Source organism: Pelobates fuscus, chromosome 11 (assembly GCF_036172605.1).
Source record: "Pelobates fuscus isolate aPelFus1 chromosome 11, aPelFus1.pri, whole genome shotgun sequence".
NCBI lineage: Eukaryota > Metazoa > Chordata > Amphibia > Anura > Pelobatidae > Pelobates > Pelobates fuscus.
In genome coordinates, this window is record NC_086327.1 from 28445686 (window position 1) to 28466168 (window position 20483).

Sequence of the window (20483 nt, forward strand, 5' to 3'; positions counted from 1 at the left end):
GTACTGACATTTAGAAAGCGCCAACATATTCCACACAGCGCTGTACAATTACGGGAGAACGCACAACATACACCAGGGATCCTCAAACTCCGGCCCCCCAGATGTTGCTGAACTACAACTCCCATGATTCTTTGAATTACATAGATAGCCAGAGAATCATGGGAGTTGTAGTTCAGCAACATCTGGGGGGCTGGAGTTTGAGGACCCCTGACATACACAGACAAACACAAAAAGTACAGAGTGCCCTGCCTGTAAGCTGAGATCAAGCCACTGATGATCTTTTACACAAAGTGCTTAGTTAGATAGCCCAAGAGCTTACAATCTAAAAGAATGTAATGTATAGTGAAGAAATAGTATCCTAAACTCGAGTATAAACTGCAAATTCTGTATAAACATCAAATAAAATCCCAAACTCTGGTACTGAACTTGGACAGTGTGTAAACTGGCTGTGCATACATAGAATTTCAAGATATTGCTGCAAACAGTCCGCTAGTGTACTTTTTCCAATCTTTATTATCTTGGCTTTCCAGTTCGGATTTGGTAGAGATTTTCTTTGTGTTTATACAATAACACTTGAACTAGAACATTGGGGGGGGGGGGGGAGGAAGGACAAAAAAAAAAAAAAAAGAAATAAATAAAAATATAAGACTCCTCCCAGACTGAGCAGTAATTTGAACACATTTTGCTGGGTCGCTGCTGCAGCCTCTCATGCCAGTAAAGTGGTTCGGAGAATTCTGAGGTGCGGCTCAGAGAATGTTTTCTAAACCACAAACGTTTAGATCTTTTTAGCTTTGATTTTCTGGTCGTTTAAGGTGACAGAGCTTGGCAGGATTTTTTTCAGAGAAAGAACAGGGAATGCCAGTAACATGGAAATGATTATAGAGTTTTTTATTTTTATTTAAATGGGCATATTGTGTATATATAAGCTAGAGATAGCCCCAATGCTGGCAGAAAACAGGGTATAACTATGCGTATATCGGAGAATAATCCTTCCATACTGATAATAAATTAAACAAATAAATCATAGTACTAATGGAGCAGTTCTTTCTCTTAATTTTATATTAATAAAATTGTACAGCGCTGCTGAACATGTTGGCTCTACATATACCATAATGAGAAAAATAATTTTGACAATAAACACAGAGTTACATTTAATTCTAAAACAAGCTCCGTCCCTCTAGACTTCTAGCTTATACTAGTCAGGCCTAGTGGGTCATGGTGCTTGTTTGATTTAATTGGGGTTTATTAACCAAACAATGAGTTGGCGTGCAATGTTTACGTTTTTGAAGAAAAAAAGCCAAAAGTCTAGCTAGAAAAATTCTCCATTTCAAAAAAAATCTTTTTGACCTAGATTTTGTAAATGATTTTGTAAATGGTATGATATCTCATTTTACAGATTGCAAATACTATTTCAGTGTTCAGCTATCAGATCAACTGCTTTCAATCTACTTTGACACTGTTACATCTAACTTGTCTGTTCTGGAACCTTAGAGCATTCAAGCCGTGGGCAGCAGCTCCCTATGACTAAAACATGCAATGTTATAAAAATTAGGTGCATGCAAGCATATTAGAGGGTTGCAGGTTTTTGTATGTTTTTCCTGTTCTATATACCAGCTACACATTTATTTGTGTAATGGTATTTTTGCACAAAATACTGTTCCTAAATCCGATGTTACAAGTCAAACTTTGTTTGGTAACATGGAAGTATCTTGCACTGGTCTACTCATCACAATGAGCTGTAATCTTGCCTTGGCGCTCCTTGTGCTGGCTGAGGCTGATAGGAGTAAGCTGTTTTATATGTGATTTCTGACCTTTCATCCTTTCATGGTCGATAAAATAATTACCGTGAATATAATCTCAATAACCTCTAGAACCAAGGATTTTATTAGAAAAAAGTGACAAGCTAACTGTACTTTTCCTTGTAAAATATTTTAATGTCATTACTCTATAGGGTAATACTATTCATGATTGATTATAACAGTTGTCAGGTACATGCAGGGGTCACCAAGTTGCCCTGAGGCAAAAGATATCAGAGTCCGTCTCATACATTATAAATGGATTTAATCATTCCTAAATGAAGGAACACAATGCACATGCTGGTATTCTTGTTTGGCCCATTTAAGTCGAGGAGTTGGGAAAATCACATGATATTATAACTGTCCTCCTGTTAAGAAGGGGTTAAAAATATATCATGATTTTGAAACACTGCGAAGATATGTGATACTATCTCTCTCTCACTCTCTGATAGGAGCTCACAGATCTACTACATGTACATAAATATACATTCCGAGCTTTTAGAAAGTATTCAGACCCCTTAATTGTTTTTTTTGTTTGTTTTTTTTATGCTACAGCTTTATGCTGCAATTGTTTACATTTTTTTCCACATCAATCTACCCTCAATATCCCACAATAACAAAGCAAAAAAATAGATTTCTGACACCATTGCAAATATCTTGAACATGAAAAAAAATGAAAAATTACATTGACATACGTATTCAGACCCTTCTCAGTATTTAGCTGTAGCCCTTTTGGCAGTTATTACAGCCTCAAATCTTTTGCTTATGATGCGACAAGCTTTTGATTTGGGCAGTTTATGCCATTTATATCTGCAGATCCTTTCAAGCTCTGTCAGGTTGGATGGGGACAGTGGGTGGACAGCTTTTATCGGGTCTCTCCAGAGATGTTGGATTGGGTTTAAGTCTGGGCTCGGGCTGGGCCACTCAAGGACATTCACAGAGTTGTTGCGAAGTGACTCTAGCTTTGTCTTGGCTGTGTGCGTAGGCTCATTGTCCAGTTGGAAGATGACCCTCCAGCCCTGTCTGAGGTTCTGAGCAATCTAGCCAAGGTTTCCATTGAGGATATATCTGTGTTTTACTCAGTTCAACTTTCCCTTAACCCTGACCATTCTCCCAGTCCCTGCCATTGAAAACCCCACTCATAGCATATTGCTACCACCAACCACCATCTTCACCATTGGCATGGTATTGCATAGTTGAAGAGCAGTGCCTGGTTATCTACAGACATGCCACTTTGAATTGAGGCCAAATGATTTAATCTTCATTTCAGCATATCATGGAATCTTGTTTCTCACATTCTGAGTGCTTTTTTTTTTGCAAATTCCAAGTGGGCTTTCATGCATTTTGCCATAAGGGGAGGCTTCAGTCCAACCAATCTGCCATTAAAAGGACACTGTAAACACTATAACCATTTCATGTCTTTGAATTGGTTATAGTGCCTGGAGTCCCCTGCCATTGTCCCTCCATTCAGTGTTAAACCATACTCGTACAGTTTACTACTAAATATGGGTCCCTGGCCACCCGCAGTCTGGCCCCTATTGGAGGTGTGGCTAAGGCAGAGATTACACACTTCCTTGTAGTCATACCTTTCATATTGTCAGTTGGAGCTCTGATAGGCTAAAAGTGATCAGCTGTTACTCTCAACCAATCACAGTTGCCCATTGCTGCTCAGGTGAATACTTCCTCATTAGCCAAATCAGCACAGAGAGGATGGACTGCTGGGAACTTTTGGTTAACCTTAAAACATATAACATCACAAAACTGTTTAATGCTGAATGATATGATGGCACCAGGGGACTTCAGAAGCTATACAGTGACTATAATGTCCCATAAAGGCCAGAGTGGTGGCGTATGACAGGAATGGTTGTCTTTCCTCAAGTTTCTCCCATCTTTATGCTTGATCTCTTGAGATCACCCAGAGTGACCATCAGTTTCTTGGTCACCTCTCTAACCAAGGTCCTTCTCCAGCAGTTGCTCGGTTTGGCCAGCTCTAGCTTGAGTCCTGGTTGAGTCCTGGTTGCTCCAAACTGTTTCCATTTAAGAATTATGGAGGTCCCAGTTCCCATGGGAACCTTCAATGAAGTTGAAATTGTTCTATAAATTACAATCTATCGTTTGCACAGCACATTAACATCTCTAGATAAGCCTCTTGAATGTTAGCTCATTTGAGCTTGGCTCTCAGACCAATCTGTTCATGTGCGTCCAACTCAACTGGTCACAAATACTTGTCTGTTAGTCCATCCACTGAACAGCGCTGTGGAATTTGTTGGCGCGTTATAACTATTGCTAATAATAAGCTGTTAACAATGTCAAAACCAATACATTCACACAATATTTTCTCCAGTTCCTGTGTGTACCAGTATGTCCAATTTATACCTTTGTCTGTGACATAACCTAGAACAAACTGTTATGTTTTACCAGTTGTTATGGACAGCAGTGCTTTATAAAAAATATATTAAAATATTAATAAATATCTAAATAAATCCGACCATTAAAATACTTCTCATTAGCAGCTGTACCATTTTCAGTTTGATAATAAAGGACCCATTAAACCATATGTAAACAAATAAGAGAACAGTCCTAGCACCATAACCAATAAAGCTCACTCATCGGGGAAATAAACAAAGTGGAAGACTGGTGTAAAGTAAGTTGGTAGGGCAGTGAAGGCGTTAACCCTAAATAGAATATGGTAAGAAAGGAAAGAACACTGCCGTAAATAGAATAATTTGAAATAAAATTAAAACATAACTTTTAATGGTGAAGAAAATATACATATAGAGGTGTATACAAAAATTACTCTCAATAAACCATTCTTCACCATTAAAAGTTACGTTTTAATTTTATTTCAAATTATTCTATTTACGGCAGTGTTCTTTTCTTTCTTACCATCACTCATCGGGAAGAAACGGAACAGTATTGATCTGTGATTGATCTAGATTCTCCGATTTAACACGGATGACTGAAATTAGGCCTGATTTTAAATTGATAATACTTTCTAACTTTGTCAGCTTTACTGACAGAAGAAGTTGTGACATTTAAAAAAAAACAAAATACGTAATACTGGCTGCAGTTCTGAAAAGGTTATTGTTCAGATACCGACGCTGCATGATAATTTGCCAATATGCTGGATCATTAACTGCAGAAATCAGGTAAGAGACAGAAGAGGCAAATAACTGTACATTAAGAGGACATACAAGTAGACACCTCCTTAAAGTGGAATCTGTGTACCTGGAGGCAGGTAGCTATGTATCATAAACAAAGACAAGCAAAGTCAGGGAAGCAGAAAATTAGCCGTGAGGTCAGTGCTGGGGTGAGGACCGAGACAAGCCAGGGTCAGGAACTTATGGCACAATGTCACTGGTGTCGGTGTCATTAAATGGCATGGGGTCGGAGCATCTGGTGTCAAACACACTGATGGTGAATGTGCAGAGACGGAGGACACATAAAGATGGTGACTTGCTGCATGGCTGGCTGGAAACCAGACACTTACGACTGCGATATACGTATTCAAGCCAAAAGAAGCCAATGGCATGTCCAAATACGTGTAAATATAACATTTTGGATACGTTTGAGATACTTTGATCATTAATCTGCAGGTAGTTTATGGAATAAAATTAATTCTAAAGAGACCACTCTCATAAAAAGTGACCAATAGGATTAGGTCCCAGTCCAATCTAAAAAAGGTCTTAGAAAAATAACAAAAGCTTTATTAATAACTCTTAAAAATACTGAGGTAAAGCATATATATGTAGCCTAATGAAAGGAGGTAAAAAATAGGAGAGATACTATATGCCTAAGAAGTAGTAGTACACAGTATATCCAGCACCACACCTAGTCAAAAGGATACAAATGTAGCAAAATAGGACTAAACAGCAAAAAACAGTAGCAACCTTAAAGGACCACTATAGTGCCAGGAAAACATACTCGTTTTCCTGGCACTATAGTGCCCTGAGGGTGCCCCCACCCTCAGGGACCCCCTCCCGCCGGGCTCTAGGGGGCGGAAGGGGTTAAACTCTCCTCCTCCTCTCCGCCTCCTCTGCTGAATGTGCATGCGTGGCAAGAGCCGCGCGTGCATTCAGCCAGTCTTATAGGAAAGCATTTACAATGCTTTCCTATTTACGCTGACGTCTTCTCACTGTGATTTTCACAGTGAGAAGCACGCAAGCGCCTCTAGCGGCTGTCAATGAGACAGCCACTAGAGGCTTGCTTAACCCTAATATAAACATAGCAGTTTCTCTGAAACTGCTATGTTTATTAAAAAAAGGGTTAAACCTAGCTGGACCAGGCACCCAGACCACTTCATTAAGCCGAAGTGGTCTGGGTGCCTATAGTGGTCCTTTAAAATTTCTCAAAGCAGCCCAGCCTCTGGCCACACCCGCACTCCCATCCCTAAAATTAAAGGCTATCTCTCTGTCCATTTGTTGGAAGGTATGCTATCACTTCTGTACAAATTTGTACACGTGTTTGTACGGACAACGCGGAAGTGAAATGTGGTCCAAAAACAACAAAAAACAAGGTTTAAATCTGGCATTTGGGTTCATGCTGTTTTGGATAATGTAGTTATTCTTCGAATTTCAACACAGGAACGTTATAAAACCATGCTAGAGCTCACAGCAGTCAAAGAGCATGAATTTTTCGACAGCCATCCTGTATTTCAATGTAAATACACTTCCACTCACATTTCCATAGATGTTATTTTAGTAGAGAGGGGGAATGGCTGGTTTAAGGAAGGCTTGAACAAAACCACAGCGTGTAGCTATTTATTTCCTTTAAGGCACGCTGCAGAAGGTTAAATTTCTACTAGGGAGTTTCAGTAGGGACATTTTCCACCCTGTACTGTTTATTTAAGATCATTTTTTTTTTTTTTTACATTTTATTGGACCTCTACCCTGCTGTCTATAAATTGTCTAACATTTAACCCCTTAAGGACCAAACTTTGGGAATAAAAGGGAATCATGACATGTCACACATGTCATGTGTCCTTAAGGGGTTAAAGAGATATAGCAGTCAATTTTTAAAGTTTTATTTTTTATTTTTTTTATTTTTTTCAGAACTGCAGTGTGATCATGATAAGGCTTGTTACTAATACTGCCTCTGGGAAGATTTATTTTAAATGTATTGAGTCTGGGAGAGATTATTACGAGTTTAAGACAAGATTTATAAGCGTCTTCATTAATGCAAAGACACGTGAAGGAACAGAAAAAAAAAGGTACATGTCTTCAAGCAGTGGATTTATGGTGTCCCTAAGAAATGACAGAGCGGTAGAAAGATTGCTGTGTTCTTAAACCAGAGATTACTAATCTGATTACTTCAGGTGTTTGCAGGCTACATTTTTCTTGGTGGATGACCTGTAGTGCCATTGTAAGCCATCTCAATCTCTTTAACCCCTTAAGGACCAAACTTCTGGAATAAAAGGGAATCATGACATGTCACACCTGTCATGTGTCCTTAAGGGGTTAAAGGACCGCTAAAATCCCCAAGACCACTTCATCCCTGTCCTTATAACCATGCATTGTCAAACTTTGCAGTTTTGTAGAAGCTGCAATGTTTACATTGTGGGGATAAACGCACCTCTAGTGGCTGTCTTCCTGACATCCACTAGAGGCGCTTCTTCTACAATTACAGTAAAACCAGGCTATGTGAAGTTACAGCTCATAGGAAAGAGTTTATTTCAATGCTTTCCTATGAGAAACATTTGAATGTTTGTGTGGTTCTTGCTGCGCATGTGCATCAGATCCAGTGATGAGCACTTGATTGGCTATCGGCTTGAGAGCCGAAAAACATTGCGAAGGTATAGTGGCTGGCAGAGTCATGGGAGTCTTGGTGCTGGAGAAGAGGTAAGTACAAACCGCTCTTTAGGTTTTTACAGAAAACGGAAAGGGGGGGGAGGGGGCGGGGGAGGGGAGGCTAAAACTATGCTGCAGCTAGGTCACTATAACGTTAGAAGAAATACAAGTCTGCATTCATAATGCTATAGTGATCCTTTAAACTGGCAATAGACTTGGGATCCATGTATTGCATTATATAGGTAGATTCTAAAAAAAAAACACACCTTGGTATCCATTAATGCGTTAACTTACAACTCAATAATGGAAGCCTGTGAGGTCCAATGTTTCGTATTTCAGCTTTGAAGATGGCTTAAGTCATTTCAGATTTGTGGCAAGAGCTTTGCACATACCATCCAGAAAGCACAAGCTTAAATATGTCTATTCATGTGCCTGCTCCCTGTTTGGGAGGTTTTCCACAAAGGGAATTCATTCACCTCCCGAACGGGGACTACCCCGATACCTCATTTAGAGTGAGTGCTTCCCTGTGTGGCCGCTGTTCGTACAGACGAGCGCCAACCAGGGGGAGCATTCGTACCCCGAAAGGAGATGCTTCTCTTGCCTGGTTTCACACGGGGACCCCGCGAACGGAGGCTGTTCGAGGCAGGTAACGTTAAGGGGGTCCCTGGGGATTGGTGTGGACATCCTTTGGGGACAATGGTGGCTTTGGTGGGCTATCTGCTACCTGGGGAACAAAGAGGCTGGGGGTTTCCTGCGCTGTCCTTTCCAAGTAGGGAGGAAGTATGGGAGGAAGACACTGAGTGGCATACTTTTCATGCCTGGGAGACAAAGGGACAACGATCCCCCCTTCTCCCGCGCTTTGGCTCCTAGGAATTAAGGATTCTGAGAAGAATATGGAAGTGGGAAAACCTGTGTTTCGGTGGCAGGAACAAGGGACCAAACTCCGATCTGATTTGTGCCGCGGCTGCATCTCGCAGCCGCTTAGTAGATAACTCCCTAATTCCCACGGTACCAGGGCGCTATCTACTAAAAGGCTGAAAGACCTAAATTGGTCTTTCAGCCAAATTTACTAACACTAAGTAAAGAGTACTTAGTATTAGTAAATTATGCCCCTACTCGCTATACCGCGAGTAGGGGCATGTCTAGTAAGCAGTGCGAAGCCTGTGGCTGCTCACTGTAAAAAAAACAACCCAAAAAACCTATTGGCCCCCACCCTTGAACGGTGGGTGGGGGCCATAATGGACAATGGGGGGGACCTACTGTCCTCACCCCCGGCCCCTACCCTTGAGCGGTGGGTGGGGGCCATAAAGATAATGAGGGGGGGAGAAACCTACTGTCCTCCCCCCCACCCCCACCCTCGAGCGGTGGGTGGGGGCCATGAAGATAATGAGGGGGGAGGACCTACTGACCTCCCCTCCCGGCCCTCACCCCTGCGCAGTGGGTGGGGGCCATAAATTACAATGTGGGGGGACCTACTGTCCTCACCCCCCCGGCCCCTACCCTTGAGTGGTGGGTGGGGGCCATAAAGATAATGAGGGGGGGAGAGGAACCTACTGTCCTCCCCCCCCCCGGCCCCCACCCTTGAGCGGTGGGTGGGGGCCATAAAGATAATGAGGACCTTCTGTCCTCCCCTCCCGGCCCCCCTCACCCTAAAAAATAGTGAGGGGGGAATAACATAACTAACCTGGATTTTTATTTGGCCTTTTTTGGGGCTGAAAAATGAAGATTTTAGAAAAAAGAAGACGTCAAATGGTAAGTTTAATTTTTCTTTACAGGTTAGTTATTTTATTCCCCCCTCACTATTTTTTAGGGTGAGGGGGTAGGTAGGGGGTAACTTTTTTTGGGGTGGGGGGGTGGGTAACTAGGGGCTTAGGGACCCCTACTCACCTTTGATGGGGGGGAGAACAGTAGGTCTTTATGGCCCCCACCCACTGCTCAAGGGTGGGGGCTGGGGGGGGAGGACAGTAGGTCCCCCCTACCATTGTAATTTATGGCCCCCACCCACCGTGCAGGGGTGGGGGCTGGGAGGGGAGGACAGTAGGTCCTCCCCCCTCATTATCTTTATGGCCCCCACCCACCGCTCAAGGGTGGGGGCCGGGGGGAGGACAGTAGGTCCCTCCCTCCCATTGTAATTTATGGCCCCCACCCACCGCGCAGGGGTGGGGGCCAGGAGGGGAGGACAGTAGGTCCTCCCCCCTCATTATCTTTATGGCCCCCACCCACCGCTCAAGGGTGGGGGCCAGGGGGGAGGACAGTAGGTTCCTCCCCCCCCTCATTATCTTTATGGCCCCCACCCACCGCTCAAGGGCGGGGGCGAGAGGACAGGTTGTCTCCCCCCATTGTAATTTATGGCCCCCACCCACCATGCAGGGGTTGGGGCCGGGGTGGAGGACAGTAGGTCCTCCCTCCTCATTATCTTTATGGCCCCCACCCACCGCGCAGGGGTGGGGGCCGGATAGTAGTTTTTTTTGTTTGTTTTTTAACAGTGAGCAGCCACAGGTGAGTGGGGGCATTGGGGAGATTTTAATCTCCCTTATGCTATTATTGGGGTCATATTGATCCCCCATATAGTGAGGGAGGACATGGGGGGTTTATGAAGTGGTGGGGAGCACAGCTCCCTGCCGCTTCTATCTTTACATATTACAAGGAGGGAGCTGCGTGCTGGTAACTCCCTCGTAATAAACTGAACGAACAAACTAACACTGATACTCAGTGTTTGTTTGTTCGTCTGACATTTCTATTCATTCATTCGGCTTTCTGACGAATTAATGAATAGACGAAATTCCCGTTCGCATGTCCAGGTGTTTCACTGGGCATGTGCGGGAATCTCACAGCGCCATCTAGTGTGGGCAGATGACGTGTCCCACAGGGACTTCCTCTACCCACACAAAGATGGCGGCGCCCTGAATATAGATCGGGGCAGGAAATAAAGATTTAAAAATAGGTAATATGGGGGGCTTAGGGGCATTTGGGGGTGACTAGGGGGTCAGTTAGATGTAGTGGAGGCGGGAGGGGGGTTAAGAAAAAACGGGATTCGGCCATGACAGTGCCGCTTTAAGTAGTCAGTGTGTGTGTATTAAGCAGTCTGTGTATGCATTTAGCAGTTTGTGTGTGTACTCAGCAGTTTGTGTGTGTACTCAGCAGTTTGTGTGTGTATTCAGCAGTCCATGTGTGTGTATTTATCAGTCTGTGTGTGTGTGTATTCAACAGTATGTGTGTTTGTATTGTATGAATGTATTGTATTTGTTGGAGGTACCAATAAATATAAGCTTAATTTTATCGATAATTTACATTTTTATTCCTGTGAGTGGTTGTGTAGACAGGGCCCCAGTGTACTGTTTTGCCCGGGGGCAGTGGCGTACTAAGGGGGGGGGAGGGGGCGGTCCGCCCCGGGTGCCATCCAGTAGGGGGGTGCCACACTCTGTCCCTCCTGCTGGTCGTCCTCTCCCTCGCGGCTCAGGCGCTCAGTGAGTGAGTCAGAGCACAGGGAGGGGATTATTATGGAGTTATTATGGAGTGTGCCAGCAGAGCGTGCATTCTGCCAGGTTTCTTCCCTGCGGCCACTCTGCCTGCACCTCCTGCACTGCCTGGGATGGAGAGAGACAGACCCTGAATCATGGTAAGAAAATATTATTGTAAATTCACTCTCACCCCCTCCCTCAGTCACCCTGTCACCCCCTCCCTTAGTCACCCTGTCACCCCCCTCAATCACCCTGTCACCCCCTCCCTCAGTCACCCTCTCACCCCCTCCCTCAGTCACCCTCTCACCCCCTCCCTCAGTCACCCTCTCACCCCCCCTCAGTCACCCTCTCACCCCATCCCTCAGTCACCCTCTCACCCCCTCCCTCAGTCACCCTGTCACCCCCCCTCAGTCACCCTGTCACCCCCCCTCAGTCACCCTCTCACCCCCTCCCTCAGTCACCCTCTCACCCCCCCCTCAGTCACCCTCTCACCCCCTCCCTCAGTCACCCTGTCACCCCCCCTCAGTCACCCTCTCACCCCCTCCCTCAGTCACCCTGTCAACCCCCTCAGTCACCCTGTCACCAGTCACCCCCCTCAGTCACCCAGTCACCCCCCTCAGTCACCCTGTCACCCCCTCCCTCAGTCACTCTGTCACCCCCCTCAGTCACCCTGTCACCCCCCTCACCCTGTCACCCCCTCAGTCACCCTGTCACCAGTCCCCCCAGTCACCCAGTCACCCCCCCAGTCACCCTGTCACCAGTCACCCTGTCACCCCCCCTCAGTCACCCTGTCACCCCCCCCAGTCACCCCCTCAGTCACCCTGACAACCCCCTCCCTCAGTCACCAGTCAACCCCTCCCTCAGTCACCCTGTCACCCCCCTCAGTCACCCTGCCACCTCCCTCAGTCACCCTGTCACCCCCCTCACCCTGTCACCCCCCTCAATCACCCTGTCACCCCCTCCCTCAGTCACCCTCTCACCCCCCCTCAGTCACCCTGTCACCAGTCACCCCCCTCAGTCACCCTGTCACCCCCTCCCTCAGTCACTCTGTCACCCCCCTCAGTTACCCTGTCAACCCCCCTCACATTGTCACCCCCTCATTCACCCCCCCTCAGTCACCCTGTCACCTCCCCTCAGTCACCCTGTCACCCCTCCTCAGTCACCCTGTCACCAGTCACCCCCCCTCAGTCACCCTGTCACCCCCTCCCTCAGTCACTCTGTCACCCCCCTCAGTCACCCTGTCACCCCCCTCACCCTGTCACCCCCCTCAGTCACCCTGTCACCAGTCACCCCCCCAGTCACCCTGTCACCACCCTCAGTCACCCAGTCACCAGTCACCCCCCAGTCACCCTCCCTCAGTCACCCTGTCACCCCCCTCAGTCACCCTGTCACCCCCCTCAGTCACCTTGTCACCCCCCCTCACCCTGTCACCCCCCTCAATCACCCTGTCACCCCCTCCCTCAGTCACCCTCTCACCCCCCCTCAGTCACCCTGTCACCAGTCACCCCCCTCAGTCACCCTGTCACCCCCTCCCTCAGTCACTCTGTCACCCCCCTCAGTCACCCTGTCACCCCCTCACCCTGTCACCCCCCCTCAGTCACCCTGTCACCCCCCTCAGTCACCCTGACACCCCCCCCCTCAGTCACCCTGTCACCCCCCCTCAGTCACCCTGTCACCCCTCCTCAGTCACCCTGTCACCAGTCACCCCCCTCAGTCACCCTGTCACCCCCTCCCTCAGTCACCCTGTCACCCCCTCAGTAACCCTGTCACCCCCCCTCACCCTGTCACCCCCCTCAGTCACCCTGTCACCAGTCACCCTCCCCAGTCACCCTGTCACCACCCTCAGTCACCCAGTCACCAGTCACCCCCCAGTCACCCTCCCTCAGTCACCCTGTCACCCCCCTCAGTCACCCTGTCACCCCCCTCAGTCACCCTGTCACCCCCCCAGTCACCCTGTCACCCCCCCTCAGTCACCCTGTCATCCCCCCTCAGCCACTCAGTCACCCTGTCACCCCCTCAGTGACCCTGTCTCCCCCCTCAGTCACTCTGTCACCAGTCACCCCCTCCCCAGTCACCCTGTCACCAGTCACCCCCTCCCTCAGTCACCCTGTCACTCTGTCACCAGTCACCCCCCCAGTCACCCCCCTGTCACCAGTCACCCCCTCCCTCAGTCACCCTGTCACCCCCTCCCTCAGTCACCAGTCAACCCCTCTTTCCCTCACTCTGCTACCTGTCACTCCCTCCCACGCTCTGTCAGCCCCTCCCTCCTACGCTCTGCCACCTGTCCCCTCCTCACTCTGCCAACCCTATCCCACAGCACAATATGTGCCTTACAATGCCCTACACACACTACATCCCACCCCCACACTATGTGTCTTACCCATACTACATCCCTATCACCCCTACACCAGGTCTGTCTCCTAAATTACTATCAATAAAGATTTGTATCAGGACAAGTAGATTGTCACGGCAGACAAGTAGATTGGGCAAACACTTTAGTCCCTGGACAAGTAGTTTTTTTTTTTACATTTCAACACCCCTGCCCTCTCTGCCATTTACACCCCCGCCATATACACCCCTGCCTTGTCATAATATCCTCCCTGCTATAAACCCACTACCTGGTCATAATTCCCACCCTGGCATATACCCCTTTAACATGTCATATAATACCCACACTGCCATAATCCCCTCCCTGCTATATACCTCCACCGTATCATAATACACACCCTGCCATACACCCTGGCCCTGCCTTGACATAATATCCTCTCTTCCAGATAACACCCAATCCCATTGTTCCCACCAGTGACATAAAACACCATATACTCACCACCTCACCTGCAGTCACCTCCTTCAATCCACTGTGTGCAATGGCACACACTGTCATAGTATCCACCACACTGTCCCACCCTGCCATATACCTTTCTCCTGATAGTAATACTCACCCACTTACATATACATCCACGTTATCACATTCCCCCAGACAGATAGGACAGATATATACTGGAAGGCAGTGAGATTAAACATTTTTATGGACCATATAGGAGTTTGTGTACGCCCTGCAGTAAGCCGGCAGCCGGGGTATGACATCATCCTGGCATCGGCATCACTACTGGTCGTGCAAGTGAGCTGTGAAGGAAGAGCACAGAGATCCCAGCCCAGCAGCAACCGCTTGTCACTCCCAGAGTAAGGTAGGGAGGTTGGTTGGACCTCTTAATAACTAAATGCGTTTGTATATCTGTGGTTGTGTATATGTTTAGTAGATAGCTCCCTAATTTGGTGTCCTTAAATATGTCAATCCCACATAAGGATAACAAATAAGTGAGTTATCTACTAAACAACCTAAAGATTAAAATTAAGAAAAAGGCTTTTTAAATTTTGATATTTTAGCTATTTAGTAGAGAATTCCCTAAATTGGTGCCCTTATATGAGATTCCATATGTAAAGATACCAAATTAGGGTGCTGTTTAGCAGATAGCTCCCTTATTTGGTGTCCTTAAATATGGCAATCCCACATCTCAGCATCTTGCCAACACTACACACAAACACATCCCTGCATTCCAGTGCAAACACTACATACAAACACACCTCTGTATTAAAACATCACCATTATATATAACCACACCACTGCATCTCGCCAACACTACACACAAAAGCATGCCTGCATTAAAATGCCAACACTACATACAAACACACCCATTCATTCACTCACACTTACTCCATACAAAAGCATGCTTACATTGAAACCTGCAAGCACTGCTCAATGCTACATACATTAAAAAAAATGTGGGTGTTTTGTACATTTTAAAGTGCAGGGTGAGGGGGGGGTGCCAAAACTAGGACCCGCCCCGGGTGCCATATGCTCTAGGTACGCCCCTGCCCGGGGGCCCATATTCTTGTCAAGATGGCACTGGCTGTTAGGATTGGTGGATGTTTACAGTTCTGGAGATTTAGGGTTAAGGTGACAAAGAAGAAGTTACATTTAGTCAGTGTTAAGGTTTGTATGTTTGGAGTTATAGCTATTTAAGAACTGACTGGGTAATTGGAAATTGGGCAGTTGAAGACATTAAAATCCTGAAATTCCTTTGTGAATTTTCAAACATTGCTCATATGGCAAATATATATGAAACTGACAAATCTGGAGAGATTAAAAAGGAATTAAAGGCCAAAAAACACTCTAGAAATGTGAGCCGACCTAAGATTTTGGCCTTAAATTTGGTTCATTCGTTACAAATCCCAGTTAAGTGAATTAAATCTAATAGGAGTTATTGCTATCAGGCAGAGAAGGATAAAGATCTCACAGGGCCCCAGATTGGCAACTCGTTTTTCCGCTCTTTATTATTCACATAGTGATGGTGATTGAGGCCAAACAAATTTATGGTTCTGGGGCTCTGTCAAACCCCTGGGCACTAGGCTGCTGTCTCGTGTCACCTTACGGTTAATCCTGATCTGTTATTAGTGGGGGTGACAAAGTGGATCTTATAACATACAAGTATTGCTGCTTGCAGTAACAAATTGCATTCTCTTACTCATTACCTGACATTCTAATTCCTAATTTCACTTCAGTCTCTCTCTGTCTTTCTGCCCCCAAGCCATACACGTTTCTTTGTCTCTAGATATGTAAAATCTTTCCATGATACTTTGTATCCATCAGCAGTGTACCATATCTCATGATGCGTGTACAGGGGCAAACATGAGCTGTCTGGGGACCGAATGTTGCTGCTATGTGAGTGGCACGCGTGCCTGGACTCATATAAATGGACACGGCTTGCAGCGTTAAACCTCTGGCTTTAGGACTCAGTCTGATACCGGAGAAACTGACGGAAGCCAAGCACAGAGAGATGGACACAGGTTTCTTCAGGAAGGAAGAGATTCTTTATTGGATCACCGATCGGGACTCAGAGGGACTAGCGTCACCAAAATACAGCAAAGTCTGAGTACTGAATACATAGAGTACATTCCTTATATAGCACTGTAGCTCCTCCCACAATTAACTACACCCACACATACCCTTAACCTATTTAATAAATAGAGTCTAAACTCATCCATCCGGTCTAACCACGTGGCTCATCTGATACAAAGGAGAGGGACGCGTAATTCCAGTTCTTACATTCCTGCACCTGGTCAGTACAGTGATGACAGTATCTTAGCTACGTGTAATTAACTAGATACTACAAACACATATACATACATATGCCTTGTGGCAATCTTAGCCTGCTAAACTTGTATTTTACTGGAATTACATCACATTCCCCCCTTTGATGCCTCTGATATTTCACAATTACTTGAGGCATCACTTAACCTTGGTTTGCATATACCTCAGGTTACCATGAACCAGACCAAACTTATCTTATGATGTGAATCTTTTAACACTCATCTTCCTGCATTGGTTCTCCTTGATCTAGAGCCTTATACTTATATATCGCCATTATCTGTGCAGCAGCCTTCCTCTCTGCTATACTTCCTATCAGGCTTTGCACAGACCTAACTACTAAGGGTATAAGACACGGTAGGAGTAGACACAACAGTAAAATCAGTAGGACTCCACCTACCACTGCCTTAAGCCCTCCAAACCGCTCATACCAGTTACCAAACCAACTACTTGGATTGTACCCTTTCCATACCTGAGTAGGCACATGCACTAGTTTAACCATATGGCTAGTAAGCTCAGCTATTGCTTGCCCTTCGTCATCTATTTGAAGACAGCAATTGCTCAGGTTAAACTTCCCACATACACCTCCCTCTACTGCCAAAAGGTAATCCAAGGCTAATCTATTTTGGTATACTGCTGTCCTCATCCTGGTGTTATGCTTCGCTAGAAGATTGAGCGCTTGTGATGTTTCATTAGTGATAATCTCAACCACCGCCTGTAATCTTATAATACGGTTGAGCATATAAATTGGGGTTCTATAACCAAAGGTACCATCTTCTGCCCACGTGGCTGGCCCATAATAATCTATGATACGCTGGGGAGGCCATTCATTATCTTCCCAGGTGCCTATCTCTAAGGGTCCCCTTTTCTTCCTATGATTCACATCATACACTTTAACACCTAAAGTCTCACCTGTTTCAATCGGTAACAAGAAGAAGGATGGTTTGAGCATACCCAACACACATGCCCCTTCCCAGTCCTGTGGCAACTCCGAATAGGCTTTCTTACCACAGATCCAGTACAAATTTGCTGGGGCTCTCCAGGTAGATGTGATGGATAAATCAAACCACACATCCTTTAAACTGGCATATCTAGCAAACGGGTTAGATGGTTCTGAGACATTTGAAGCCGACCACCAAGTTGTATTTTTAGTATCATCATCATAAGCTTTTTGCCCTAGACAAGTTAATTCTCCTACAGAAGTATTATACATTATTCCTTTCCTTGCTATGCAAACATAACCTATGATGGAGGTCTTTAATCTCCACTCAGATTTACCTCTAACACTCAAATGATAATCGGCTTGTGTAGATATTAATTGTTGAACTGCCTCAGAACCGGACATTACCTCCTTTGCTTCCTAAGGCCATTGGTCTCCCATGTTAGTACCTCCACACACATAGCAGTTGGTAACATTAAGACTACCGGCAATACTTTCAGCTAGGTCAATGAACAGGTTTTTAGCGTTATGGGGGATCTTATTATCTATACTCATCTCTTCATAAAAGGAATGGTATACTTGATGAGTCTGGGAGGATACCGTATCAGTCTCTATTCCTATAAACAATAATGTCCCAGGATCTAAACCCGTCCCGTATATCTGAAACCCAAATAAATTTCCATACTTATCTAGGAACTTGTCGGGGTTATTAATAAGTATATGGACTGGGTTGCATTCCATAGACTTACAATAAGGGCTAGTCGGCAACTTAGTCACTATCATGTCTTTATCTACTGTCTGTCCCCAAGTCGCCCACCCCACACAAGACCAATATGGACAAAAGTTATAGTCTTTATTTGGGCATCTAGGACTCACATATTTATTTTTACTACTGGGACAAATATATTTATCATTAGACCCATACGTCCTCTCCCATCTAAGATCCCCACATACATTCCACGGTTTTCTACCACTTGATATCGCCTTACATGCATCAAATAGCAGAACACCCGAAGAATGTACGGATTCTAACACCGTCTTATTAATTAGGGTCCCCTGAGGATCTCCATTCCTGAGAGTCAACCAAATTGTACGAGGTTGATACTCCGGACTGAAGCACTTAGGTTCTCCTACTCCTAAATGGCACACACTATAGTCTATATTTAGGTATCTACATCTTGATACCTCTCCTTTACATTCGTATTGTGAATGCCAAATTAGGGTTTGGGAAATATGGTTACCTGTTCTCGTAGTCTTAATGCATACCTCACAGCTAGGAGTGTCGGTACCTCTACCTTCCTGAATATAAAAACACATATAAATAAACACAATCAAAAGCACATCTTTCGCCGTCATCCTCAGTCTTCGTCCGTGCGATGGAACCTCAGCTTCCAGGATGTGAGGGCTGCAGGGAATGGAGTTCTGCTCGTCTTCACAGGTGTCCCTTCGAGACTTTCCTGGCTTATACACTATGTGTTGGTAAGCGGACAGGCTTTATTATGGCCTTCTCACTCACACCTGTAACAATAAAATTTGTAATCCACAATAATTCCTCGTTACTCCGACTGAGTAGTGCGTTTCAACCGGATCTTGCAGGGATTCTCTGGATCTGCTGTAACTTGCCAAGAATCAACTGCTGCTGGCTTAACCCTGGAGTGATGTATCCACGGAGTCACTTCTGCTACTTTTATTGCTGTAGGGGTAGACAAAAGAACAACATAAGGACCTCTCCACTTGGGCCCTAACGGTACATTATTCCACTCTTTAATCCACACTTGATCTCCTGGATGATAACTATGAACAGGGGGATAAATATTCACAGGTAATCTATCTTGTACCCATTTCTGTACCTCCTCCATAGTCTTACCCAACTCTACAACCTGCTGCCGGGTAATTCCTTCTCTCAACTGACTCAAATCCCCCCTTAAGTTACCAAGTACGGGAGGTGGTCGCCCATACATGATTTCAAAAGGAGAGAGGCCCATCCTTCTGGTAGGGGTACTGCGGATTCGCAATAAAGCTATGGGTAAGAGAACGTTCCACTTAAGTTGGGTTTCCTGACACATTTTAGCCAACTGGTTCTTTATAGTTCTATTCATTCTCTCTACCTTACCAGAACTCTGGGGTCTATATGCAGTATGAAGCCTCCACTTTATACCAAGCATATGAGTCAGTTGTTGTAGGCACTGATGAACAAAAGCTGGACCATTGTCCGATCCTATAGAACAGGGTAGTCCATATCGGGGTATTATTTCTCGTAGCAGGAATCTTACAACTTCTCCTGCTTTCTCTGTACGAGTAGGACATGCTTCTACCCAGCCTGAATAGGTGCACACAATTACCAACAGGTAACGATGTCCACCCGATTTAGGCATTACTGTAAAGTCTGTTTGTAGATCGGACATGGGGAGTCCCCCCATAAACTGGACTCCTGGTGGCTTTACTGGTCCTTGTCTTGCATTATTCTTAGCACACGTTACACATCTGCGTACAATGGCCTGAGTCAAGTTGGACAATCTTGGTATGTAGAAATGTTTCCTGAGAGATTCTTCAGTACTGTCTCTCCCAGAATGTGTCCCGTTGTGATAATTTTGGACAATTTCTACCGCTAGTGATGCTGGTATGACTATTCTTCCATCTTCTAGCTGATACCACTTGTTCTCCAAATACTTTCCCGGTTCAGTCTTTAACCACTCCTCTTCTTGAGCTGTATAAACTGGAGTCCATTGGGACAGTGGAGTTGGTATAAGAGCAGCTATATGCCCCACATACTCCTGTCTTCCTGATTCAGCAGCACGCTTAGCTGCACTATCTGCCATCCGATTTCCCTTGGTTACATCACCATCTCCTCTCAGATGCGCTCGACAATGTATGATACCGACTTCTTTCGGCTCCCACACTGCTTCCAATAGTTGTAGGATTTCAGCTGCGTACTTGATTTCTTTGCCTTCTGAATTCAGTAGTCCTCTTTCTTTATACAAAGCTCCGTGGGCATGAGTGGTTAAAAACGCATACTTAGAGTCCGTATAGATATTTACTCTTAAACCTTCAGCCAATTGTAACGCTCGTGTTAGTGCTATTAATTCTGCCTTTTGTGCTGATGTTCCTTTCGCCAGTGGCCGAGCTTCTATCACCTTGTCTATGGTTGTTACTGCATATCCTCCATAGCGGATCCCTTCTTTCACATAACTACTGCCGTCTGTATAATATTGAACATCGGGGTTCTGGATGGAAAAATCACGAAGATCTGGTCTACTTGAGAATACTTCATCCATTACTTCCAGACAATCATGTTGACTTTCAGTAGGTTGTGGCAAAAGGGTAGCTGGATTTAAGGTGTTTACAGTCTCT

At 45.4% G+C, this 20483-nt stretch overlaps 1 non-coding gene across 1 annotated transcript; it reads left to right on the forward strand.

Moving 5' to 3' along the window:
* Positions 1–9623: 9623 nt before the first annotated feature.
* Positions 9624–9766, forward strand: LOC134578226 (small Cajal body-specific RNA 11). The gene has a single exon (XR_010086091.1). It is a non-coding gene; the product is annotated as a small Cajal body-specific RNA 11 (non-coding RNA).
* The last annotated feature ends 10717 nt before the right edge of the window (positions 9767–20483 follow it).